The sequence below is a fragment of the Aphelocoma coerulescens genome, chromosome 26 (assembly GCF_041296385.1).
Source record: "Aphelocoma coerulescens isolate FSJ_1873_10779 chromosome 26, UR_Acoe_1.0, whole genome shotgun sequence".
In the NCBI taxonomy this organism is placed as follows: domain Eukaryota; kingdom Metazoa; phylum Chordata; class Aves; order Passeriformes; family Corvidae; genus Aphelocoma; species Aphelocoma coerulescens.
Window position 1 is genome coordinate 7,150,887 of NC_091039.1, and position 26,026 is coordinate 7,176,912.

At 49.1% G+C, this 26,026-nt stretch overlaps 1 long non-coding RNA gene across 1 annotated transcript in view; it reads right to left on the bottom strand.

Annotated features, from left to right (window-relative positions):
* Positions 1-22,024: 22,024 nt before the first annotated feature.
* Positions 22,025-26,026, bottom strand: part of LOC138098955 (uncharacterized) — a 39,163-nt gene continuing 35,161 nt past the window's right edge. The window contains exon 3 of the long non-coding RNA XR_011146667.1: positions 22,025-22,759. This is a non-coding gene — a long non-coding RNA (uncharacterized lncRNA). The remainder of the gene's footprint in view (positions 22,760-26,026) is intronic.

Consider the following 26,026-nt stretch of genomic DNA (forward strand, 5'->3'; position numbering starts at 1 on the left):
AGGTCCTTCCAACCCAAACCATCCTGGGGTTTCTGTGATTTCAAAAGAAGGATTTTTGGGGATAAACTGTTCAAGTCTTCTCCTGCCTCTTCCCTTATTTTTGTGCCGAATTCCTTTTCAGCCCAGTTTGTCCTCATTTCTCACCAGCAGAGCCACCCTCGCTTTTCCAGCACAAAACCTGGACACTCCAGGAGCCCCAATCCCTGACCAGGACCTGCCTCGGGTACCCAGCTCCAGCACAGGAACCCCTCCCCAGCACGAGCTGGCAGCAGAGCTCAGCCCCAGCCACAAGTTGTGGCCAGAACTTTTAATTCCAGATCCTTCAGGTTGACATTTCAAGACGTAACACGACAATTGCTTGTGCTAAATCAATTACTGATTATCAATATAGCACTTAGTGATGTATAATTAGTATGTAAGAGATATATTTAGCTGTAGATTATACCAATAATAAGGGCTACATGAGCAATGGCTGTATAATTACATTTTATGAATACAGGAAACCTGTGAGAAATGCTCCCAGATTTAATTGACATTTAACAAGATAACTACAGCAAGTTAATTAGAAATTATATGCTAAAAATATGAATTAACTTTTAAATAATATTTGAGCTTGCTGCACTCTAACTGTAGTAGCTGGGTTTGGGCCACCAAAACACCTAAATGAAATAGTCCTTTCAAATACCATCTCTCTGATTCATTTCCCACAAACCAAAGCCTGTATTATCAGCTACTCATTCGGAATCCTTTTTGCTACACGGAGCCTGAGTTGATCAGCTTAGTGAAAGGCTTATTTTTATGGTCCTTTCATACTTTTTAAAAATGAGATTTCTCTTGAGTTTCTTTCAGCAACCCAGAGAAAAGATTCCAGTTCAGCTGTGCCGTCAGCTTTGAACCCAGAACAAAAATGCAAAGTAAGGCACTGACAAGCTTTTAGACTCCCTGCAAGGTGATACATCAGGGATTCTGACAGTGCTAATACAGCCAGAAATTTGGAGAATAAAACAGCCCTGAGCTGGTTCTGCTGTGGCTGGGTGGAACCACAAAGGAAATGTAATAGCGGCTCCTTAGCACGGTGCTGTTATTTTTAGATCCAGGTAGGGCAGCGCGAAGAGGATGGAAATGTGGCCCAAAATTCAGTTTGCTGCAGGTTCTTGGGGCAGTGTGGGGATAAAGCACAGCCAGAGGTTCCTCCTGTGCCTTTTCCAGAGCCCCCAGCATCCCTGGGATCAGAGTCCTGGGAAGGCACTGGGAACTCAGCAGCCCCGCTCCCGCTGGGTGTCAGCAGATCTGAAGTCTCTGCAGCTCAGGCACTGATGGTTTTCATCGTTGTGCATCAGATCCTCACATCCACACATCATTCCGAGGGGTTTATTACTCCCTGCCCTGCCAAACTCTGCCTCTCAGTCATCCCAGCTGAACTCACCTCCATGGAGAGCTCTGAGCCCCTCCCCTGAGCAGGGCTCTGATCCCTGCCTGCTTCATCTGCCTCCATGGAGAGGGAGCTCAGTTACTCAGAGGAGCAAATGGGCCCCCATTACCAAGGGAAAACGGTGCCATTTCTGCTGTGCCTTGTCCCAGAGAACTCCAAGGTCTCTCCTGCAGTTCCTCCTTGGTAGCACCCCCTCGTTGGCATGCTGGCCACACATCCGGATTCTGCACACACTCAGCACACATGATTTACTGCCCCTGCTCTTGGAAACGGCGCCTCCTTCCATAGATCACAGCAGGAAATGGGGAGAACAAGAAGATAAAGCAGTGAGGGACGGGAGAGATGACCGAGCTGCACCTGGGACTGCAGCACCGAGCGGTTCGTGGGAGGTGGGGGGGTGGCTTTGAGCCAGGCACAAGCAGAACGTTTTGGACAAGAGATGCAACAACTCTAAACCTGGCCCAAGACCTGATCTACATCTGGTCAGAAGTTTGGAAAACCTTTAAAAACAAAAGACAAAGCCTTTTATTGTCCCAGACCTCCCCTCTCCATCTGGGGAGAGCAGCAGAGGAGGGTGCCCAGAGTTCCACTGCCAGGGGTTGTGTTTTGTCCTGGCTACAAACCCTGCCTAAAGCAAAGCCATCGAGTACAGAAACAGGAAACCTAAGTGAGGAAAAGAGGTGATTTCTGAGAGATAGGAGTCTGGGCAGAGCTCCCCTTTGCACAGGTGTCACACAGGGCCTCCTTTCCACATCCCAGGCAGATGCTACGGGGATTCTGCTGAAGGAATTTTTCCTGCTGTGGGTGCCAGCCATTTGAAACAGAGAACTCATGAAGAAATAAAGTGATGGGAACAGCTTTTCCTGCAGCTGATTCCAAACCCCAGCAGTTCATGTGCCCCTGGCTGCCACTGACCCCTCACCTGGTCATCCCTGCACTTGTGTCTCCAGCCAGACTTTGGGAATCCCGCTGCCAGGGAAGAGCAGGGAAGGCAGAGCTGTGAGGTGGAATTTCCTTAAACACCCCGACAGCTGGGGGGGATCTCTTCACTGCTTCTCCCCAAACTCTCCCTCAGGAGCAATGATGGATTCTTTCAGGACAATGGGGTTTTCTCCTAAGAGCCATGAGGAAGCTTTGGATGTTTTGCTGAGCTTCTCTGTAAAACATATTTTAAAGAAGATAAAGTATGTGTTTATACGAGTTCCTCTTCTGTAAAAAAATATTTAAAGAAGATAAAGTACATGATTATATGGGTTCCCCTTTTCACTTTTACTTGGTCAGTAGATTAGTAAAGATTGATTTTTCTGCATGAGAGGGAGAGGCCTAAGGTTAAAAGATAAAAGGGTAGATTCCTTTTAAAATGTAATTTAGATTTTTCTGGTATTAGCTCCAGTATCATCACAAAATCACTTCAATTTCCCAGGAGCACCTGAGCCCCGCTGTACAGCTGCAGGGAAGCAGGAAAGGTCTCCTCTGGCAAATGAACAGCTGAGGACCTGCAGAGCCTGCCCTGTGTGGGGTCCCTGCCTGGGGCCCCCGAGCCTGGGCCCTCCAAACGTCTGCCACACGAGGGACATCAGTGACAAAAGTTCTGCTGAACTGATTTCCTTTTGCTGTGGTCGGTGCAGGTTTAGAATTGAAGTTCTCAGAGCTCGTGTCTAAAAGAGTCACCCTGTGGATGAAGCCTGGGCTTTAGGTTGGAGATCAGGGAAGGTTCTTCCCCCAGAGGGTGCTGGGCACTGCCCAGGCTCCCCAGGGAATGGGCACGGCCCCGAGGCTGCCAGAGCTCCAGGAGCCTTTGGACAGCACTGCCAGGGATGCCCAGGGTGGGATTTTGGGGTGTCTGTGCAGGGCCAGGGGCTGGACCCTGATCCCTGTGGGTCCCTCCCAGCTGAGGACATTCCAGGATTCCATGACCAGGACTCTCTCCCCAGTCCATGCTTTTATAAACTGTGCAAAGCTTAGAGCTACAGAGAGGATTCCAGATCTGAGCTGCTGTTATCAACAGCAGTAAATTAGGAGTGGAAGAGGCTGATGATGTGAAACTCCCACCACCTGTAGAGTCAGGGCTCAGCCTTTAGTCTGAGCTCAACATTCTCACCCAACCTTCTCCTCATGACTGCTCTTGCTGGAGAGCAGGAGATCAGAGCACACAGGGGTTCTGTACCTGGAGCTCTCCTGTTGCTGGGAACGGTGTCTTTGTACGACATGTCACAGTGGGCTGGCTGAGTGACTGGATTATGCACCAAGAATAATTGAGCTGATACGTTTCAGCATTTTTCTTTGAATAAATTATTTGCAAATAAACATTTTCATTATTCGACCATCTCTGATGTTCCATTAGCATTCAGTGAATTATTTATTCAGCAGCTTTTCCCATCAATCACTGAATAAATTATTCGCAAATAAATTATTCTACCAGCTTTTGCTTTAAAGATGTCCCTTTGAGAACAATAGCTTCCCAGAATAGCAAACAGGCAAAGGGAGCAATTTAAAAGGCCTGATCCTCATCTCGGTTGTCTTGGTGCAAATCTGGAGGATTATCATGGAAATTCCTGGCCTTTTTCCACATTTCCATGTCTGTGAGTCAGATTGTGGTGCCACAGTGCTCCACTCTGCCAAAGCCAGCACAGAGATGCTCGGAGCCCCCAGAACCAATCTTTGCCCATATCCTAAGAGGCAGCTTCATTCCCAGCTCAGAAATGGAGCTGGATTTGCGTGATCTCCAATCAAACCTGGGGCTCAGGTCCCACGAATATCCCGGGAGAGATGGGGCTTTTGGCACTACCCCAGATCCCTGCTCCTGCCTCCCTCCCAGCCAGGCAGCTCCGTTACCACACCTTGGGTGCAGAATAAATTAAAATCTCCTCCATGCATTGAGCCCGGCCCAGGAATTGTTTGTGCTTGGGCCAAGCAGGATGAAAGCCTGTTAGAACTAAATGAAGGCTCCATTTATGCCAATTTTAAGGCATAATTGAGGTGCAGCACAGGGGAATTTGCTGAACTCCTCTGTCCTCGTGACAAGAAAGAGCCGCTTTAAAAGAACCATCTTTATCATTTATCACCCCCCAGATGGTGGGGCCTTCCAGAGAGAGGCAGAGAGGAGCTGGGGGATGCAGGGGAGAGAGGCCTCGTCTGGAGAGGGCTCGGTATCAAAGCTCCCCAATCCCCACGTGAGATCAGCCCTGGAGCACGCGCGGGGCTCTGCCTGAGCTCTCGTGACACCCGCCCTACCTGGGCTGCCTGGTGCTATCACTGCAATAAATAATTGCTAATTTGCACAAAATGAGCGAGTGAGACACAAAGTAATTGTATGAGGGGGGACAACCCAACAATAACATTAAGATCTGTAATTGACTTAATACCAGACGCTCTTCCCCGGGTGAACCTCTCCTCATCCTCGGAGTAATTGTGTAATGACATTTATGTGGAATAGACTTGTGACATTATAAATGACACTTATGTCAGGATTGTCAGGCTGTGACAGGCTCAGAGACAGCTCCAGTGAGAAATTAATCACTTCTGAGGCTTGAAAGTTGCTCATTTATCGCTGCCAAATAACATCTTGCAAAAACAAGCTCTTGCAATGCAATGCAAGCTCCCAGCCACCTCACCCTCCAAGATGTGTTTTCTCCCTGTGGAGAGCCTTCCTGGAGAGCTTGCAGGAATGGGGCCCTCATGGCATGGTCAGCCTGCTCCAAGAACACAAATATTGTCATCTTCTCCATGTCCCCTCCTCTCAACATCGCAGCAGCTTTAGCAGCTCTTTATGGAGCACACAACTCTGCAAATCTGCACAGATCTCAATCTCTGTGTTCCACATTTCCAGGGCTGCAGGTCGTGAAAGGGTTAAATTATTTACTGGGGAGAAAAGGACGTTTTGAAATGCACTGTACATAATGAATATCACAAAAAACAGAACAGAAAACCTTCTCCAGATCAGTGTAGGGGCTATTATTAGACTATCAAACTGTCATTTTTCAAAGCATTTCAATTGTCACCATTTTTTCTAATGGCTTCTAAAGCATTATCTAATGCCTGGGCCAAAAAAACTGGAGAGGATCAAAGCATGCTGAAAAGCAGCAGTCAGGCTGCATGACAAATGAGTGTTTGCAGGCTAAACTCTTCCCATCCATTTGCCTTCCAAAATATTTGTGAACTTCAAACCAAGATGACTTTATTTGTGTTCTGGGATTTTTTTTCAAAAGATTCGAGTGTCCTTAGGATTTTGCCTTCTCTTTTCTCATGGTATGGAAACATTTAAGGGAAAGGATGACCCAGCCGTGTCCTGCTGCAGTTTTGGTGTAGCTGTCGTGACCCTGCAGGTCCCGCGGGCCAACAGGGAGAGGTGGAGGGCTCAAAAAAAGAACCTGGAAGTGGTGGATGAGGATGGGAGCATCTGGTGGAGGCTGCAGGGAGCGTCCTGCAAAGCTCAGCACACTCGGAGCGTTTGTGTTCCGTGTGCCATAAATGTCTGGCTGTGTCTGACAGTCCCAGGAGCTGCTGAGCCGGTGCTGCTGTGCCCTGCTCTGCCCTCAGGTCACCGAGGGACACAGGAGGGACATTCCAGCACTGCTGGGATCTCCCTCCTCCTGCGCCTTTCCCAGACCACGCTGTTGTCTCCTTGTTCTGGATTTCTACAGGAATTCCATCAGGAATTCCTGCCGTGGCTTCCGGGGCTGTGTCCCCTCCTTGGACCTTGCTCCCCACTCCTGTCCCCAGCGTCCCTCCCCTCCAGGGGCCTGAAATCCCTCTCCCAAAGCACCCAAGATTAGGCTGTTAATGGAACATTTGTCATTTCCAGCCCCAACGACAATGGAATTCACCAACTGCTTCAGTTTAACCGAGTGTGACGGCAGCAGCCTGATTCCACAGCCTAATTAAATTACATTATTTTCTAGGTGGAGCTTTATGAGCAGAGGTGAAGAGTAATGATACGGGCAAGGCACGGAGTCACACGGCCTTGTCAGGCCCGGGACTTCTGTCCAGATGGCAAAATGAGTTATTCTATTTCCATCTCTTTGAAATGTCACAGTATTTGCCTGTGTTTAATCTGGGGCTTGTTTATGCACAGAGTCACTCTCAGAAGAGCAAACGGGAGCTGCTCAAAGGGAAAACAACAGCCCTAGCTGCAGAAAGGAAAAAAAACTGGATTTTCTCCAACCCACCACTTCCCATGGACAAAACCACTGCTTTAAACCCAACATCATTGCTGTTGGATGGCTCAGGGAGTTATTGGGCAGTGATAAGGAATTGATGGGAAGAGGATTCCCAAGGCTGCTCTCTCTGCCTGTATCCACGAGCTGCCTCTGATGGGAATAGAGCCCAAATTCCCTGCCTGCCACCCACCTCCAGAAAGCCACTCTGCAAACTGAGCCAGTTTTTGCTGAAGTTTTCCTTGGTGAACAAGTGGTTGGAATCCAGCTTTGCATTATGGGTGTTAAGAGGCAAAACAAAAAAAAATATATAGATTGCAGGCTTAGAGATTTTTCTGAAATCGTAAACAAAAAGGGGAGAAATGCAAGAAGTGGATATATAAGTTTATGGCCTGTGAAATTGAATTGCCTTTTACAGGTCCTTGCCTTTGGATGGACAGGGAGAGGGTTTGGCATCCTATGGGAGGTGGGGATAAAAGTTCCCAGCACAAGGGGAAGGGGCTGTGCTGGCTGATTAAGGATGCAAATTCCCCAGGAGCTCAGGGAGCCTGGATTTCAGAGCTGAGGGGAATCCCAGACTGGTTTGGGTTGGAAGGGACCTCAAAGCTCATCCCATTCCACCCCTGCCAAGGGCAGGGAACCCTCCCCTATCCCAGGTTGCTCAGAGGTCTGGGAGGTTTCAGGAATTGGAATTCCAGCAGGAATCCAGCCTTGCTTTGTAGATCACCAGCAACACACAGACATAAATACAGGATGGCAAGGAGCAAAAATCCATGTCCTAAATCACCAGAGAGGCAGGAAAAACAGGGCAGGGGAAGGAAAAACCTTGACGTGATTGGAAAGCGTTGCATTATCCCTCCAGCACCGCTCAATCCCAGCTCTCCTTCCTTAATGTAAATTGTTCTCTGCATCGGCCTGTCAGGTATTGACAGGGAATCTGTCTGACGTGGAGGTATCTGGATTTTGCAGGAGAAAACCGATGTAATTTGATGGAGCTGGCGCCAGGGATAAAGTAAGAGAGACAGCAACCACGTTTTATCACCTAATGGGTTTTTCAAAAGTTGCCTCAAGTTCCGTACCCAAATCCTGCCTTGTTCCCGTCAGGGCTGAGGTCCCAGTTTATCACCTCAGCACCAGCCCAGCACATCCCAGGCCAGGGCCCTTCCCAGCCTGTGGTTAACAGCTGAGTGATGTGGATGTGAGGGATGCAAGGGACAGTGAATCTGCTCTGTTCCCCCAGGAATCTACTCCAGAGGTCTGATCTTGTTTAAAAGTGTCCCTTCTTCCCAAGTTATTTTTTCCTAACCTCACCATTCAGACATGAGGTTTCACAGCATCTTTTTTCATGGCATTAAAGGAGATCGAAAACCCACCTGTCTCCCTCTCACTTTGCCCTTTGGACCTGGCAGAGGAGTGAAGAGCTGCTCAAGAGCAGAGATTTTGCCATCAACATTCAGCAGAAAGCAGAGCCAAGCTGAGCCCAGCTGGGTTTCTAAACTCCTCCATGAGAGCAAAGTCAGAACCAAGCTTTAAAAATCCTGAGGAGTTAAACACAGAGCCCTCAAGTTATGTGTGAGGCCATCAGAGAAATCCCTCAGGGAAGGAGGCTCTCAGCACATTTCAAGTCTGGTGTGTTTGGTCTGTCCCTGGTACCTGCTGCGTTTTGTAGCACTGGAGTCCAATAAATTGATTTGGGTGATGCAGTGAGAATTAAGCAGGAAATTCATTGCATTGACTGGACACCAAACTCCAGGAAGACATCACTGAACTTGTAGGAACCCTGCAGTCTCATCTAGACAATCAATAGTTTTATCAATTTAAGTGTGTTAACGGGAGCAGGAAAGAACCACGGCACATTCACCCCTGGGAAGTTTGGAGGGGAAGCTGAGCAGGGTTGGTGAGCAGGGGCAGGTGGGGAAGGGTTTGTATTTAAAATGGGATCTAAACCAGAACAACAGCCACAGCAGAGAGGCCATGAGCATCCCATAAATGCAGCAGGAGAATAAAAAGCATTTTTAATGTAAAAAAGCATCTTTTAATGTAAAAAAGCATCTTTTAATGTAAAAAAGCCCACACTTCACTTTGACAGCAAAGGGCCCGTGACAAAGGCACTGATCTGAGGATGCAGATGGGCACTGGGGGGAAGGACAAAGGCAGCTGAGCAGAGCAGGCACCGATTCTCCTGCAAAGCCCCTGCACTTTCCAGCCCTTGAAAATTCAATACTTTTAAGATTCTGGCTGGAGTTCTTAAGTGCTGAGAAAGGCAAAGGAGTAATCAGGATAAGTGAGGTTGGCTTTCAGCAGGTGAAAGGAGGCATGGGCTGCAGCAATGGGGATGCTGGGGGGGCCTGGACCCCCTGTGCTCCCCCAGCCGCTCTGGGACACCCCCAGAGCCCCTGTGCACCCTGCCAGGACCCTGCTGCCTCCGGGGGCAGGAGGAGAAGGGGAAGAGCCTCGTCCTGAACTCAGCAGCTGCCAGAAGAGCTGGGAAAAGCTCAGCAGGGAATTCCAAGTGCACCAATCCCAGAGGGAGGGGGCCCAAAGGGGCACGGTGGTGAGCAGGGAGGGGCAGGGCCCCACTGCTGAGCTGGCTCTTGCCCGGTGACACCTGCCCTGCGCCCCAACTCCACGGATTTTCCCTCTCCCTGGGAAAGGGGACCCAGAAAGGCTCTCATTCACCCCAAAGCTGCCTCACCCACTGTGACAGTGCAAAATCCCACAGATTTTACCAAAACGTTCACTGAGGACGAGACCCGGAGTGAAATGAGCTCGGTGCCTGTTCCCAGGTCAGGTTGGTCATTCCTGTTACGATTTGCAGCTGTAATTTTCAGATGTGTGAGAGCTGCCAGCACCCAAAGCGTAGCAGGAACTGAGTTAACTCATTTATAATGTGTTTTAAAACTTGTAGCAATAATAATCATTATCATTACAGAGCACTGTAAGTGCTAACAATAATAAGAATAATAACTATTACTGCCAGCAGTTACCATGATTATTACTATTATTACTTCCTACAGTATTAGGGATCAATTCAGCTGGGAGACAAATGAGCACCAGGCTGGGGAGGGAAGTGGGAAGGCTAAAGACAAAAAGGGAATGCTGGAATAAACAATCCTATTCCCTTCTTTTTTGGCAACACATGATAAAAGACATCCAGCTGTCCTCGCTCTGAGGAGGGGCATTAATGTATCACCTACCCCACTTGAAAAGCTTACAGAAATCTGCTTATATTTTTTAATCATCCCACATTTTAGACCTTTAAAATACAAATATGGATTTCAAACATATCAGGGGAACAAATTAACTCAGAAAAATGGCCGTACTTTCCAAGGTTGCACCTGCCATGAAATTGCTCCAAGTTTGCATTTTCCCCGAGTCTCTGGTGTGTCATTAGAGCAGATTGATCGCCCTCCTCTCCCGGCAACTCCCCCATTAGAGGGTTATTGTATGGAAATTAATGGCAGGCCTGAAACATTTCTTTTGCAGCTGCAGTAGTAGAAGTCAGTTTTGATTAAGCACTCGAAACCCGGCAGACTGGGGTGATCTCTTTGCTTTAGTTCCCTCTTTTATTATCACTGGTGTCAAGTTTTGTTACTTCAGCCGTTCCCCTGGTACTCCCACTGCATCCTTGGGTAATAATAGGGGTAATTCTTTTCATGTGCACATCTATTTGTTCTAAATAGGTACAGACTGATCCTCAGTGGTGTAAAATAAAACCCCAGCACCCTTTCCAACACCCTTGCCACAGCCCTAGGAATCATTCCCGCTCATTCCAGAGGCTGAGTGGGGCAGGGCAGGATGGAAATGGATCCCAGGAGTGTGGCTGAGTCTCTGCTCAGTTACCCCAGGGGTTGTTTGATCTGATGTCACATTTCATGTGCACCTGCTCTGCCTCTGCCTTCCCCTGCCCTCCCTGCCCAGTTTAACCCAGTTTAACCCAGTTTAACCCAGTCCCCAATGGCAGCAGGGAAATAACAGAAGAGCAGGTGGCTCCTGTGAAAGGAGCCCCTATTTCTGAGCAGGCAGGTGTGGATCAAACCCTGATGGAGGGGAGGCTGGCAGATCCCTGTGAAATGCACGCCAGGTTCAGCACTCCGAGGACAGAGTTCCTCTCCTTCGCTGTCCCGAGTCCTCCTCGCAAACAAGGAGCCTTTCTGATAAAACCTCTGCGTTCAGTGACAAAGTACTGAGCTGCAACTCCCCATTTATCTTATGAAATGGTCCCAGAACAGCTCTGAAAAATGTATTTAACGCAAAGATATCTATTAATTAATAAGGACATTAGTCAGCAATCAATAGTGGGTTGATGATATTGTTTAAATTATGCATGGATAATAAGGATCTGGTTCTGCCTTCCTCATCTGTTTTAAGGCATATATTGAAAATGAGTAGTGCAGAACGGCTTTGCATTTTAAAAAGTTTGATTAAAATTATTTTTAAATAGACTAATCCTATGAACATATTATATTGCATAAAATTAGCCCTGGGCACAGTCAGTTTATCACCTCAGTCTCTCCACAGCCCATTGATTAAGCAGACACTGGGAGCAGCCTGTTCCTTTCTCTGCATTTGGATTTCATTGTGGGGATATTGTTGTGTGTTTGAAAAGCCTGAGCGGGGCATTCCTGGCAGCTCTGTTCCCCTGGGCTGCACAAACTGTGCAGCTGATTCTGAGGCTGATCCCCCCCTGCCACTGGTATTTCTTGGGGGGACAGAAGTGATCTCACCAAAAACACCCCCAGCATGTCCTGGCCCACTCCCACAGGACACCCCTGGCTCTTTCTCTGGGTGTCCAAGTTTGCTTCTGAGCAGGGTTGTCAGAAATGGGAATAACGTAACAAAAGTGAAGAAAGTCAACGGAATTATCCTGGCATTTGCTGTGGCACCACTGCTGTGGTTTAACAGAGCTGAAATTCTCAGCCTGGACATCCTCAAAGTGGATTAAAAAGTATTTGTTCTACGTTCAGAAGCTGTCTGCGTAGGGATAAAGTTAATATATTATAATATTTAACATACTAATATTTATATTAATATGTTTAAGTGGTATTAAATTCATTCCAGTCATTTACACAAGCGGTTTTACCTGGATAGTTTTAAGTAAATTGGCTGAAGCTCATTTACCTGAATGTACACAAGCCCCAGAGCCAACAGATTTGCTTTTAAATCATCCCTCTGAACATCCCCTGTCCTCCCTTCCTGCACAGGCACCTAAAGGAGCTTCTCCAGCTCCAGGTGGTTCCATGCACCCACAAATCCACGTCTGGCAGGGTTTCCTGCAGCTCCCTGCAGAGCAGCTCGTGCTCCGCTCGGATTGGGGTGGGACTCGTGGGTTTGGCTCTGCCCGACCCCAAAATGCAAAGCCAACCCCAGCCTGTGGCAGGAGGACTCTCACAAAGCCACAGGAACTAAGGAATAAATGGATTTTCCCAGCCACGCTGCATGTCTGGGTCACTGAGGAGTCCAGGTGGGAATTTTCTCTCAGTGATTTAACCACTGGCTTTGAGTGGCTGGGGGGGAAGCCCAGCTGGGACTGCACCTCCCTGCCTGGGATCATGGATCTGATCCAAACAATGGCCTGGGCACCCCTGGACGCCAGGATGGACACCAAGCCAGGAACCCCAGCACACAGAGCTGCGAGCTGAGCACAGCCTGGATTGACCTCAGCAGCTCTGAAACCTCCCAGCCAGAACCGTTCTGGAGGTCAGCTCTGGAGGATGCTCCAGCACCTGTGATACAAACAGAGCACTGTGTTCTCATAGCTGCAGCTCAAAATCAGCTTTAGGGTCTCCACGCGTTGCTTCCTTAACGATGTGAAACATAATAGCCTCGGCTGTAATAAAGATGAATTACTTTTTAATAAAATAATAAAACTCCGGTAAACACTCAAGGTTTATCACTTAATTTATCCCCAGTGCTCAGACAGAAAAAAACTTTCGTGCTACTTGGTTTTTAATATTGCCAGTGATTAGGCTTCAATAACCCTCTGCCAGCAGCGTGTGCCTCATTTCCCTGGACAGGCAGGGCAGGCCATAACTTCCTCTCCATCAGAGCTCTAATGCTGTAATTTAGAACTTCTGTCAAGATGAAAGATCTTCCCAGGGACCTGCAGCAGGCCCATGGCAACACTTTGGCAGAGGGCTGGATAATGAAGTTTTCATTATTAAATAAAGATATTTTAGGAATGTCATAACCTATAAATCCATTCTTCTACAACACATCAGTGCAGTATTTTGTTTATTCCTCATCCACTGATTCCACCCTGCCTGCAGCTCCCCATTCCCTGGTTTTTGGCTACCGTGCCAGCACTTTGGAGTTGCCATAGAGATAAATTCCAGTGTCTCTCCCTGGGGTGGGATGGGGAGGGCAGGGCTCACATCCCTTTGCTGGCTGATGGGCTGAGCCTGCAATTTGGTGGCACCCGAAGGAAATGTTGATGTGGCTCATCAAGAATTCTGGAAAGAGGGAGATTTTCAGGAGCAAATAAAGTCCAGCTGAATGGTGCCACGCTGGCTCTTGGGGAAAGCCAAGGCAGGTCTGCAATGAAAAAGTTTCCCTGCACTTAAAGCTTGCTGAGACAAATCAATAGATACCAGCAAGGAACTTGGTGCCTCTTGAAAACACCAGGAAGGAAATCAGGAATTGAGCAAAGACAGGCCTGTTCACCTGTCAGAAAATTCTGTTTATTTTCAGACTTTAACAGCAAATCTGCAAACTCTGCCAGCACTTGAACTGATTGAAAATAATTTTCCCCTTCCGGTGTTAAGCAAACAGGAAAAGTTCTGTGTGGCAGCACCAATGGTGTTTGTAATGGCTTGCTAAGATCCTGCTAATTAAAAAAAATAATCTCATTTGAAGATAGTTAATGGATTCAGCATTTCTACAAAGTATTAGGAAGACAACATTATCTGAACTTGGGGCCCGGGTGATTACTGTGCAATTAGTTGTGATTCAATTCACTGAAGAAAAATGCACAAAGGAATAACCACTGGCAACAAAATAAATGTCCTGGAATTGTGCTACCAACTGCTTTGATTTTGTCTTAAGTTCAGAATTTTGATGCTGCCACAATGCTTTAATTGCAGCCCTGATTTCACATCGCTGAGCTTGATTTATCCTGTTAATGCTTTTCTCCCTTTCCCTGAGACAACCTCAGTGAATCCCTCCAGATCTGGGACTTCTCCCTGTTCAAACCAGGTGCCAGCTTAGAAAACATCCCACAGCATGGGGGTGAAAGGATCTGGGATTCTGCATTATGAGGATGGAGCACCCTCTCCCAGATTCGGTTATTGCCTTCAGCACCATCAACAAAGGGCTCTGGATTCTGGGCTCTGAGGGCAAACTCTGCTGTGCCAAGGACAGCCAGGGTGGGCCCGGGGCAGCAGAGGTGGCACCGTTTAATTTGGCAGCTTGGAAGAAGCCAGGGATGCTCTGCTGGCTGCCCAAATTCCCACCCTCACACTGGGACTTCAGAGCTGCTGATGTGAAAATCGGATTTTTCCACTTAGAGAAGTCTTGGTGTCCTTTTGTGGGGACAGATGTGCTGGGTAGGACAGAACCAGGGGCAACCAAACTGAACAAGAAGCTTCTCCTGTTGCCTTTTGCTGGACAGTTCCTGGTGAGCACTCCCTCTGGAATTATCTCACCGCTCTGCTGTCTCCCAAACGATCCCATTTCTCTCTGTTTTAAGCAATTTTTAACCTCCCTTCCTCAGCACAGATGAAACTGTGGGTTTGCACAACTGCATTTCAGTGGCAATGCCGAGTTACACCAGGTTTCCAGAAGGGGAATCTGTATTCCTATGAAAATCTCCCCCGAATTTCAGCGCGGTGTTCCCACGATGAAGCTCCAGAAGAGCTCGAGGCGAGTCAGGACCAAAGGAAAGCAGCGGGCAGATAAGGATCAGCACTCAGATCCCGCTTTCTCTTCCTTAAAATAAACAAATAAATGAATACGAACGGGAAGGAGCGCGGCTCGGGGAGCTGCTGGCACTCCACTAGGGGTCTGTCTGCACCCAGCATCCCCGCCCGGGAGCGCCGGAGCCGGCCTGGGGGAATCTCCTCTCCTCGGCTTCGGGGAGATCAAAGCTCCCCGTCCTCCCGGTCTGTGTCACCCTGGCAGCGCTCCGAACGCTCCGGCTGCCGTTTCCCTATCAGCAGCATCTCCGGGGATAAAGTTCAAGCCCCGCTCGGCTCCCAGCTGCGGGAACCGGGATGTGCCGCGTGGCTTCCCGGGGCACCTCGGGGTGGGTGGCCGGGCTGGGCCCGGGGCTGCTCTTGGAAGTTCTTCTATTTATGGAAATCATCGCCTTTCATTTCACTTAATTAAAGCACCCGGAGCGATGAGGCTCCCGATTCCAGGAGATGAAAGGGATTTTGGAAGGCAGACAGGGGCCAAAGCCGGAAGCCTAAACCTGAACCGAGTGGGAAGAGATGACGAGAGATTCAAATCCAGGCAGAGATTCAGCACCATCCCAGCTAAATCCTGTACTCTGATTCCTACTGAGGAGTTTAACCTGCACTTATTCGCACAAAATAACGCATTCTGGAATTTATTTCTGTTTCCATTACTGGCCAAAACCATCATGGTTCATGTAAAAAACAGCTATAAATGACAATGCAAACTACGCTCCTCTTTCCTGATTTATCCAGTTCTAAACTAATTCAAATAGTCACCTGAAATGCACGTTTTTCATTTCATAGAACAACTGTGAGATAAAATGCTCCTGGCATCACAGAAGTGCTACTCAGAGCAGTAAAAACATATAAAGATTGAGCAGATCAATCCCACTCCTCTGCTGCTAAATGGGTTTACAGGAGATCCACTCGTGGAAGGGATATTTGGGGTTTTGTGGGTGAGCCCATCCCTCAGAACCTCGGTACATTCAGACTCCATTCCATGCCATTATCTGTTCTGGCATCAGGAATATTCTGATCTCATCCTCAGCATGGCAAACCCAGACCCAGCAGCAGCACTGCAGGAGGCTCTGGATTTGTGCCACTGAGGTGTGGTGAGCTCAGCTCCCATCCCTGGGCCATCCTGCCTCACCACGGGCCACCTCAGGCAAAGCCACTGAGAAATGGCAAAAAGCAGCTCTGGAGATAATTCCATATTTGTGTTTTCCAGGTGGCACCAGAAATACCCAACTCTGATCTCTGGACGATGCAGGAGAGCAGCTCGCTGCTGTTTAATTCCCTTTATGGCCCCACAGGGTGCTCCCCAATGACCCTTTCACTTGCAGGAGCTGCTTTTTATCCCTCTGAGTTGTACAAACCCCCCCCCCCCCCATTTGTCACAGTGACATTGCCAGTGTCTCTCTGATCACACTGATGTCTCTCCAGGTCTGTTACACCACTGGCAATGGATTAGATGTAAAATAAAATCCACATAAACATACAGAGGTTGACTCAGTCCCGTAAATTCAAACTGCATTTCAAAAGGAGCCAACTGCTCTTGGCAGAAGCACCAGGAGAAGTCACCCTCAGTGAGGGGCTCATCAGCACAGACAACACCATGCGATTTTTATACTCTCTGTTTCTTATCAGCCAGTGACTGAATTTCCCCAGGGTCCCCTGGAAAACGCCACACGAAAATATCCCGTGGTGCCAGCTGGCCAGCGAGGTATGGGAGCAGGGAAATGAATCTGCTGAGCTAATGAAGCTTAGGTCAGGACTGGGTAAACACTGCAGGAAAGGATCTGCAAACATTTGTTCAAGTGAAGGCTTGGAATGGGTTCCAATGGCCCCCACGAGTCCCAGCATCTCCCAAACCTCTCCTGCAGCCCTTGCACAAATGGACTCATGTTGAAAAGAGTATCCAGACAAAGCAGCACAAAAACACAGGCAAATACATGCTCAGATCTGAGCAGTTGCACAAATATTTCCTCTGATGAGTAATGGCATCCATGGCCCTCGTGCTGTTTGTGAACTGGGAGTCACCTGCCTGCAAGTCCAAAACGCCCCATGGACGAAAGAACACGGAATGGGGGAAAGCACTGGGCTGTGACAGAGGTGTTCTGGCAGGATTTGGTAATATTTGTTAATATTTTCACTAAGATTCAACCCAACATCTTTCACCCAGTTAGAAATATCTTTGGAAACTATTCCTGGTATCGCCCCATTCTCTAGAAGCCTCTGAAGCCCTCTGTGCAGGACTCTGCACATCCCAGGGCTCTTGCAAACAGCTGTCAGTAATTTCCTGATTATCCCAGCTCCAACAATGCCAATATTCCTCCAGCAACTCAACCTGAGCACGGGGTGGGCCAAAGTGCTGTGACACCAAAGCGGGGCAGCTGTTCCTCAGTGTCTGAGCACCCCGGGGCCCGCAGGAACAGGGGAGGTGAGAGGGGGACGTGAGGATGTCACCAGGGCACTCCTGAGGAGGCAGCAGCACAGGAGGAGCTGTGGGAGGGGAGCCTGGAGGCCCCACCATGGCTGAGGTCAGAAGAAGATGCACTGGGGAAGGATTTCTGCAGGGCTCAGGCAATTGCCCACCCCAAATCAAGCTCCTACTGGCTCAGCTAGCTCAGGAAACCTGACACTGGGCCAGGAGCCTCTGACAAGCTGGATCTTGAAGCCTCAGAAAACAACGCCCTGACAACTTTTGTATTTGCATAAACATTATTTAATCAGTTCTGTGCCATCTCATTTCTACGGGAGGCTGTGCCCAGACAATTTCCAAAAATGAGTTCAAATGCAGTCGTTCTGGTGGGAATGGCTTTCCCTGCGACACTTCCTGGAGGCGAAGTGTGCTGGAGGAGAGGCCAGGCAGGGACGAGGAGCACCAGTGTCCTTGTGCTGGCTCGGGCTGACCCCTGCACTGGGCTGCAAGTTCAGCCCCCACAGTCCAGGGAGTTCAGCAAAGACTGGTGGTGAATGCTCTTCCAGCAGCTTCCACTCCAGGATTTGGGACTAGTAACTCGTTTCTAAGACATTAAAATGATGTGCTGTGAGTTGTACTGATCACAGTTCTGTGCAAGCTAATTACCCCTGTGCTTTCTCCAGGGCTTCTGCTGAATGTGTTTCCAGAACATTCCTGCACATTCAGCCTGTGACACGTCTTTCCTTGAAAGAACAGACCTTCCCAGACTCCTCTGACTTGGTCATTGGAATGGGAAGCTTGCTCAGAGGAACCCCAAGCCTTTGAAGATAATTCATACATTGGTCACCAACTGTAATAATGCAGCTAAAATTACAGTGTGCTCCAAGCACTGAACATTAAAGACTGTGCATTTTATAAAACTCATAAATCAACCATGGCAAGTGCTCAGCTTCTGGCTGAATCCAGATAATGGGAGCAGCTCCACTTCCCCGAGTGGCAGCGGGGTTATGCACTCGGAGTCACTCTGCCTCCCGAAGTCACGGAATCAGCAGCGGATTTTGCAATGCCTGCTCCGGCTGCTCGACGTTCAAACACTCACACAGAGCTGTTTATCACCAGAGCCTGATCAAGAGTGGCCTCCTCTCCCTTTCTGTCTCTCTCCCTCTTGTTTCTGTCTCTGAACTGTTTTGTTGCTACCGACAGGAGTGATTTCTTCTGAAGCCATGCATTGCTGGTGATATGTCTTGAAAAACAAACCATTTTGTGTTCTCAAGCACAGAATCAGAGGGGTTTCTCTGACTACAGCTGAGTTAGCAAATAGATCTGCAGACTCTCACCAGCTGAAGGGTAAAAGCCACACTTCTAAGGACAGGAAGTCGATGCTCACATTTTCCTGCTGCGTCTGCTCCGTTCTCATGAGAATCCAGGAGCTGCCTCCTCCCACCAGCCTGAAAAGTCCTGGAAAAGCAGCACAAGCTAGGGCCAGTTCTTAGCTTCTCCCTTTGCAATAGTCACAGTATTGTACCTATAAAATTTAGGGAGATGTGGGTTTTTTTTCTTGAACAGAGGACGAGCCCTTTGTCCCAGACAGAGGATGAGCTTTGTCCCAGGTCAGTGCAACTGCTGATTTAGGTCCAGCAGAACCAGAGAGCTGCCCTGGTTTGTGTTTCTGGCAGGACTCAGCAGCACATTTCCGACTTCTCCATGCTTCTAACATGGAGAAAGAAGTAAAAAAGAAAATTACATTACTTTTTAGGTTGTTCTCTTGGACATTTTTCCCACTTTCTTGAAGTGGAATCGTCCTCAGATTCCATTTGGCATCACAAGTAATGGTTGTTCTGTTCGACTGTTTGAAGTAGGCCAAGTTCCTCAGCTCAACATGCCAGAAGAATGCCTGGGAAGGTGACAAACACAGCACCAGGACTGTCCCTGCAGCTCTAACCTGGCTGCATCCACCACCCCGTGCATCCTCCTGGCGTTGTGGATCCACTTAGCTGACAGCCCAGGCTTGAAACAAAGGCAACGGGGAATGGAAATTTACTTCCATTTAGCTGCGACTGGGTTTTATGTGGAAAATGCACCCCACCCTCCCTATCTGAGGATCAGCAGCAGCAAAGTCCCAGCGCTGTTGCTCAAGGGGAGATCTCCCCTGTCAGGTTGATTTGCGATGCGTTTGAGCTGACAGAGTGCCTGGGGCAAGGGAGGAGGTGGGTTTGCAAAGGAAGGAAGGAAGGAGATTAAACCTCCATCAAAATGTGTGGTTACCTGTGCTAGGGAAAGGGAGAGGCAGTGGGGGAGGGTGGAAAGGCAGAAAACCTGGGAAAACTGCATTGCCAAATAGGGAAATGGGGAAAAGACCGAGATTTTACACAAGGTGCCGGGCTTTCCGAGCGCTCCTCGAACTAAGCCCCGTTAGGGCACTTTCCTCCAAATCAGTCACGCACCTTAAGGGAAGCTTTCCCAAAAACACAGTCAGGAGGCACCAGACATCCCGATTTTAAACAGCAGTGAGCACACCAGGCAGGAAAAGGAGCACGCAGTGTTCAGATGCTCTGAAATTGGGCAGCTCCATTGGAAGTTCTGGAAACTTGGATAGTCCAGTACCCCCGACAATAAGATTCCAGGTGATTCCAATGCTGTCCTCCCATTTGGAAACAGGTGACACTCTGTGCATGTTGGAGTCACACAGATATTCCCTGTTCCCGGGAAAACAGGCAGTTACTGCTGAGGGAACTCTGCGTGGCTCTTTCTGGTTGAAGGAGCATCTAAAAACAAAACCTTGAATGACACTGAAATGGCAAACAAAAAAAGAAACAGTATTCTTTTTAGTGCTGTGCCTGCAGAAAAGTGCAGGAGCATGATCTCAGGGCGGAAAAATTACAGCTCCTCCTTCATGGCCACACACCTGAGTATCCCTGAATTTGGCTTCTCAGACTTGATCTGTAACTGAACCAAATAAAAAGCAGCGTTCCGTGTTTCCATCAGGTGGCTGAAATGCAAACTCCACAGAGCTCTGCTTTCCCTCTTTTCATCCAAGCATTTTTTCAGACCTGGCATCCATCACCCCCTTAGACAGTGGCACAAGACCCCAAAAAGCATTATGAAACTGCTGAGTCCCTTTTCCTACCGGTGCGATTCCCTCCCTCTCAGTGGGAGCAGATCACCGCTGGATGTTCAGCGGGATTTGATTTTCAGTATTCTCAATTAAAACCATCACTCCTCTGAGCACATTTCTGCCCCCACAACGCTGAAACGCAGCTCTCTGGTTCATTCCTGGCGAGGGGCACCTCCCCACTCCACCAGGAACATATGCAGGGCACAGATTGTCAGGAATACGGGATGCAGGATTCCGAACCACGACGCCAAACAACGAATACCTATCACACGGGTGGGAAAAATCTGTGAACCTTATGGATCCACCTCACACCTCCTCCCAAAGCAGCTGCCAGGGAACTCACACGGAAGGCATCACCAAGGACAATAAATATCTAGAAAGGAACAGGCCTCCCTCAAGCAATGAAGGCAATATATTTAAGTCCCGATTTCAAAATACGAGAATTCCAAAAACTCCTGCCTCCCAACTTCACAAACTGGGAGAGAGGATTAAGATCCACGGTTTCCATTCTGGCTCCATCTTGAGGATGTGTCCAAAGGTGAAAATTATTCCCCTGGGATTAAGGCACCCCTCAGATTTTGTTGTGCACTTTTATGTTCAGTAACTCAGGACTTGTTAGCTAAACCTTCCACCTGGGAAAGCTCTGGCACCACCTCCCCTCAGGCCCCATCCTGTGGGAGGACAAGGATTTCCCTGCCCTGTGCCCCACACCAGGACCCAGCTCAGGTGCTGGTGCCAGCTCTTTGGGGAGGAGCTCTGGGGCTCCAGGCCAAGGCTGCCCCTCGGTTTGCTCCTATCGACCCCAGCGGCAGCCGAGGCTGAGCAGAGACGTCGTTAAGGGCTGGTAACGATCCCACGCTGAGGAATTGCCTCCTAAAACCGCCGGGATCAATAGGAAAATCTTTCTGCTAAAAGTGCCATTGATACCTCCAGACCCCAAGCACACCATGGCATTGTTCTCTGTCTCAACACCCGACATTCTTCTTTTTAATTGCCCACTGAATTAAAACTTTTGAAACTCCTTAATGACTGGATTTATACTTCATGAAAGGATCGTTTGTAATTACAGGCGGTTTGGGGAAGGGGGTTTCTCTTTTCATTCTAATTGCAAATAATTGACTGCAGAGTATTTCTGAGCATTACGTTTTGAACAAAGATGTCTCCTTTGAAGTCAAAATTCAGTTTATGCCTTTCTGTAAAGGGGATGCATAAGAAAATATGTCTTGCTTCTGGTAATGGGAATTTATTGTTATGGCAGCCAGTGCAGCACTCGATCAGAGCTGGACTTTCTGTGCAAAATACTCCACTAAAAAAAACGGATGGTCCCTGCTTGGAGAGATCAGGAGGCATTTCCAGGGTGATTCAGTTACAGGGAGCAAGCAAAGAAATAACCAAAGAGGAAATGGGAAGAGCTGCAGCAATCCTGACCTGTTCCCAGACTCACATTTTCCATACTCTCATTTTCTACCCTCCTTTCCCTGTTTCTAAATGACTCCACCACAAATTAATTTAAGAAGGGAGGGGGAAGGACACATCCACCACTGCGGATTTTAATTCCCAGGGGACAACACACCGAGTGTTGTCCTGCTGGAAGAGTGAAGCTTTCCCTGCCGTGGTATTACCTCCATCGTTATATCACACAGGGAGGAGAGTTCTCTGAGTTAGAATTTCCCTCTTGAACCAAGCATTTCAAAGGACAGGAGAATCTGAAGAAGCCATTGAGGGCTTGGGAAACATCAACATCCTTGGAAACGTGTAGTGAAGCACAGATGGTTTAAAAGTGCCTCTGATCTGGTAATCTCTGAGATTCCTGCTCAGAGGAAGGCAAGAGGAGCTCTGGAGGCTGCACACAGAGATGAATTCAGTGTTTATTTAGGAAAAAGAGGACATCTAAGGAAGGGCCATACTGAAAGGAACACCATGGCCTGTGCTTATCAGGAAAAAATAAAGCGAGGGTTTTGTTCTGGGAGAGAATTTATTTATCTTCATTTTCTACCAGTAAAGCATGAAGCAATTTAAAGACATTGGATCATTCTATTCAGTAAAATAATAGAATTATTCAAGATGACTCCAGAGATTTGGGCCTAGGCTTGCAGATTTTCATTATTTTCTCCATGGCCTTGAGGGTGTGATTCATCTGTGTAAACGTCTGGATCTGAACCAGGCACCTTAGGCTCCTCTGAGAGATAAGAGAGAGAAATCAGCACTTGCAAGGTGTGATTCATCTCCTCCTGAGGCAGCTACCTAAACTGGTCCCACAAAGCCCTTTGGAGCAGCTCTGTCTCAGTGAGGAGGAGCAGAGATGCCCCAGCCCTGCCCGGTGAAGGGTTGTAACCCCGGCTGTTTGAGGAGTCACACTATTCCTGGCTTCATGTCTGGCTTTAGATGAGGAAACGTTTAAGTGCCTCTGTTAAGTACAGAGACAACCTAAAAACCACCCCCAGACCTGTCCATTTAGGAAAAAGAAAATCAGTTTTCCTTCATCTCCCCTGTTTGATTGTGCTCCTTGAAATCTCTTGAACATGAAGTTTTATCCCAGCTATTGAATAAAATATCTTTCCTGTTCTTCGTTGCTTAAATTTCAGTAGCCTGTCATCATCCTTCTGCTTTATTAGCTCCCCGATAAAAAAGGAAGTTCAGGTTTTCTGGATCTGGTTCCCCGCCACATTCCAGATTAATGTAGCCTAGATTAAGTTTGACAGAAGCAGTATGAGTTCGATTGTTCCTGGAATATCTGATCTGTAAAAGAAGAGGAGAAATCAATTCCACAGAGTACCTGGGGGAAGAGAACAGGAGGAAACAACTCCCTTGGAAAAGGAGGTTTTGCCACGATGAGGGAATGAGGGGAAAATACAACAATGGGGTTGTTTTGACAATGTGCCCTTGCCCGTAGGAGTGCCTGTCCCGGGAAGCCTGGCAGAGACCAGCGGCTGTAGGAAAGCAGCAGGGAAAAAAACATTAAAAACAAAATAATAATAAAAAAAAAAAAAACCACAGCGGGGAGAAAAGAAGGCCAGCAAGAAATAATAATAATGAGAAAAATGTCGCACTAAACTGTGAGCGCAGCACCAGCAGCTGCCTGCACCTGGAGGGGCTGAGCGCAGACGGCGGCCAGGCCGGCGTGCCACGGCCTGCGCGGATTCCTGCGGCACCGACAGGCCCCGGCAGCGCGGAACATTCCAGGGCACGCGGCCCTGCCAGCCCCGCTGCTCCCCAGAGGGGAAACACACACAGCGGGTGCCCCAGCCCCGCACAGCACGGACAGATGGGGCTGCTCGGACACCCCGGAGCTGCTCGGACACCCCAGGGCTGCTCAGACACCCCGGGGCTCCCCACACACCCCAGGGCTGCTCGGACACCCCGGAGCTGCTCGGACACCCCAGGGCTCCCCACACACCCCGGGGCTGCTCGGACACCCCAGGGCTCCCCACACACCCCAGGGCTCCCCACACACCCCAGGGCTCCCCACACACCCCGGAGCTGCTCGGACACCCCAGAGCTGCTCGGACACCCCGGGGCTGCTCAGACACCCCAGGGCTCCCCACACACCCCAGGGCTCCCCACACACCCCAGGGCTCCCCACACACCCCGGAGCTGCTCGGACACCCCAGAGCTGCTCGGACACCCCGGGGCTGCTCGGACACCCCAGGGCTCCCCACACACCCCAGGGCTCCCCACACACCCCAGAGCTGCTCGGACACCCCAGAGCTGCTCGGACACCCCAGGGCTCCCCACACACCCCGGGGCTGCTCGGACACCCCAGAGCTGCTCGGACACCCCAGGGCTGCTCGGACACCCCAGGGCTGCTCGGACACCCCGGGGCTGCTCAGACACCCCAGGGCTGCTCGGACACCCCAGGGCTCCTCACACACCCCAGAGCTCCTCACACACCCCAGGGCTCCTCAGCAATCCCGGAGCAGCTCCGTGGCACCTGCGGATGCTCAGGAAGGGGCAGCAGGGCAGGTTGTGGCAGGACAAGTGGGGACGGTGCTGTGCCTCCTCCGGGGACCTCGGCTGCCATCCCTGCTCACACGGATTTGGGATATTGGTTTACGGGAAAAGGAACCCTGGCAATGGTTTGCTCAGTCCCAGTCCCAGCTCTGCACACAGCTGAGAAAGCAGAGACAACACAGCTCCTGTAAAGGATCGGGGAACACAACCCCTGAAAGATGAAACGAGCCTTTATTTCCCCCTGGCTTCACAGCCCCTCTGCTGTGAGAAACTGCTCCCTTTGTGATCAGCTACTGACTCAGATTTGGGTTTTCCCTCAAAAAATGGTCATAAGCACTTCCTTACCCTGCTGTGTGCTGCCCTGTGTCATTCCTGGGAACATGGGACACTCCCTCCCCAGGACATTACCATTGATAGCAAAGGGGTCTAAGCCCACATGAGCAAATCTGCCAAATCCCAGGACTCCCCCAGCTCCATCTCCCTGGGCCCAGAGCACCAAGCAGGAGCACTGCCTCCTCGGGCTGCTGCAGCCTGAAAACCTCTGGAACGCAAGGCCCCAGGCTGGCCTGGAGCAGAGTTAACTGGGTGAATTTGTCTCCATGTATTCTGTAGGATCCCCAGCCTGCTCTAAAAGAAAGCTGGAAGGAGTGGATGGATGGCAACAGAAAGCACATAAAGGCTCAGTTCAGCAGATCTGTCTTTGTGCTGCCTCCTTCCAGTTCTCATCTGCTGCCTGCTGAGCTGACAAGAGGTGCACTCCAGCTCGATTTTTTTTCTCCTTTTGCCTCCTGTTGTCTTCACAGAATTTTAGACTATGCTGCCAGATGCTCATTCATGCCAGAGCAGGATGAGTAATAGTTTCTACATTCCGAAATGAGCCCCTCTGATTCATGGTATGTGCAAGTCATTTTCTGCAAACACCAAGAGAATCAAAGTTCCTCCTGGGCCCCCTGTAGAAAGATGAACATGCCAGCAAAACCCTGATTGGGAATGTGGGCAAATAATGCTGGTTTGTGTGTTTGCTCTTTGCCTGCAGTTCTTCCTCTCTAAGCAAAGCCCATCAGCATTTCCATGGATATTACATCCATTATCATAATGAGGATGAGGTAAATCTCGCTCACCATCTCCTTGCTAATTCTGCCCTGGCTGTGCTGCTGTAATCTCCTCCAGATTGCATCTTCTGCAGAGCTGCAAGAGCTGGAGCTATGAGATCATGGCCAAAGAAGCCCCAGGTTTGTATCCACAGCTTTATACATTTTTTTTCTGAAGAAAACACACAGAGGAAACTCATAAAATGTCTCCTCTTTCTTGTGTTGCTTCAGAACTAAGAGACTTGTAAATCACTGCTGAATGGGATGCTATATGCTTTTCTGCCTCTATTATGTATTATGGGGAAATTAATAAGTAATGGGATTTGCAAGATGAAAAGCAAGGAAACCCACAGGGTAGGTGATGGAGAGGCATAATTTAAAAAGTCAATGAAAGGTTCCGTTAAATCACGGCTAAATTATGCTGATATTCACCAAAGTCTTGTGGTAAAATGCGTTTTTCATAAAATATTGAGACTCCTTTCTGCAGTGACAAATGAAGGTTCCCACAGTCCTGGAGGACAGAAGGAGCTGGAGATGAGCCCTGCTTCCCAAGGTATGAGGTGCAGGGCACGCTGCACCTTCAGAGCCCTGGCTCACCTTCCCCAGAGCTCTTTTGGGAGCTCTGCCCCTCAGGACAGGCTCAGGGAACGTGCAGCACTTCAGGGCTCAAACTTCCCAGGAAATGTCCTCTCTCTTCCACCTCCTCCTGCTGCTGGGAACTCTGCTCACAACATTAACTCAGGTATCCACATAACTTCCTTCAGGCTCCCTGAAACTAGGCCTGCTCCATTCCCTCTGCTCCCATTTCCAGGGGAAAAGGAAGCTCCTGGAAGGGAAAAGGAGCTCAGGAGAGCTCAGCCTTGCAGACACCTGCAGAGGTCTGGGGGTTGGCCAGACCTCCACCTAACTTTACTCTGCCCTTTACTCCTATTAGTAAGAGCTCCCCAGTGCCCAGCACGCCCTG